We start from the raw sequence: 1,958 nt of genomic DNA on the forward strand, positions 1-1,958 counted from the left end.
GCCAGGGTCATGAATGAGCTTTTTTTCAGATAGAGAGAGTAAAGACAGAAAAGGAGATGACTCAGGACTGAGTCTTCATGAACTCCAACATTTAACGGCCAGAGATAAAAGATAACTGAAAGGGGGATAGAGAAATAAATGCCAGAGGTACACTGTAAGCATATCATATCACATCATATTTCCTATTTCTTGATTGGCTACAATTACTCTTTCCTTTTTATTTATTTTTTTTTAGTAGACTACATGCCCAACATGGGGTTTGAACTCACAATCCTGAGATTAAGAATCACACGCTCTACCGACTGAGCCAGCCAGGCACCCCTGCAATTACTCTCCTATTTAATCCATTAATTAATGATTGTCACAAGTAGCACCTTTAAAAAATACCATTATTCTCAGTTATCTCCAATATACAATTTAGCACTTCATTTTACCTCTGTATATTGCAGCTGTCTGGAATTGTACTTGAACGATATACTTCTGTTTGTTTCTCCAGCCAGACAGTAAGCTCTCTATTGACAATGATGAGCTCTTATATTTTATTTCCTTTGTTCTCAAGATCATAGCACAATATTCTTCCCACACCATTCATTCAGCAGATAATTTAATTGATTCTGACACTTCCCATACATATATAATGTCCTTAATTCCAGGGCATAGAATGGGCTTATTGTTCTTTTATTGAATTTAGAGCTAGGCCCATCTTACGGTACAGTAAAAAGAACTCAGATCTGGAACCAACCAGTCTATTTCTAATCCGCACCCATCATCACATTCCCAAGATCAAAATTATCAAAAGGCATTTTTTACTAACTATGCCTTTGCCATTTAATCTGCAGCTCCTCATTATTTTTCTAATAGAATGCTTAATAATTTACAAAGTACAAAAATGAAGATTATGACTTCGAAGAAACATGGCCCCTCCCTTTTTCAAGTGGGAAGGAATTGCTAATAACATTGGACTGCTGTCCATCAAGCCATACAATTCTAATTTTATGCTCCTAAAATGTATTAGAAATCATTTATTCTCTGTTCCTTTAATGGCCAACACTTCAAATTAATTTTAGAAACTCAATGAATAATGACCATAAGCTGTCCCACTTCTAAGAAGCTGGGTCTTAAACACAACCTGTGGCCACCTGGTGAACATCTGTCCACTTTGGCATCTCCAGTGAGACATAACCAAAGCAGTTGTCTTATTAGCCTGTTGAATCATTTTAAGTAAAGGGGCAAATAAATGCCTATCCAAATGGGCAACATAAAAATATCTCTACCTGACTTTGAGAAGGGAAATCTTTTCACACTAATCATCAGGAAAACAAAGGCATGGTATGGTCAGCAAGGAAGTAAAGAGTTGGTGACCACCAACAAGAAGTCTTGTGATGAAAACAGCCAAACCAGAAATTCCAGAAGAGTTCTCTCCAAGTCTGTTAGAATTTTCTACTGATATTTTCAGTAGGAAAAACTCCTGGCCCACACTTTTATCATTTGTGAAGACCCAAAAACAAAAGAGCTAGATGTGTTATATAAGGTGCTTTGTACCAACCTGGACAATTTACCTGCTTTGTATCCTAAAGCTCTATGTCCAACAGGTCATCAGTTAGGCTGTCAATCAATTCATAAACCCATATTGAGAGCCTTCTGTAGGTCCGTGTGGAGAGGAAGTCAGGCTGTGGAAGCAAGCTTTCCAATCTAGCACCTCTCATTAAATTCTAAAGTCACTTGGTCTCTGTCTCTGTATTAAAAGAAATGATTTCATGTCCAGTTTCTCTTTTAAAAAGTGACAGAACTCAACCATGCAATATTCATTAGTTCTTTTTGGCAACCCCATTTAGCTAATGGAAAATCAGGTACATTCATGTGCCATTATTAGATATTGCAAAATTATAAAATGTCCAACTTTTCTTTTTATGGCACACACACACTCACAGATTTTACTCTAAGGTTGTGAAATAAAC

The 1,958-nt window shown here is 36.7% G+C and overlaps 1 non-coding gene across 1 annotated transcript; it reads right to left on the reverse strand.

The window, feature by feature from the left end:
* Positions 1-244: 244 nt before the first annotated feature.
* TRNAK-CUU lies at positions 245-317 on the reverse strand. The gene has a single exon. It is a non-coding gene; the product is annotated as a tRNA-Lys (tRNA).
* Between the last annotated feature and the right edge of the window lie 1,641 nt (positions 318-1,958).

The sequence above is a fragment of the Ailuropoda melanoleuca genome, chromosome 4, assembly GCF_002007445.2.
Source record: "Ailuropoda melanoleuca isolate Jingjing chromosome 4, ASM200744v2, whole genome shotgun sequence".
Lineage (NCBI taxonomy): Eukaryota > Metazoa > Chordata > Mammalia > Carnivora > Ursidae > Ailuropoda > Ailuropoda melanoleuca.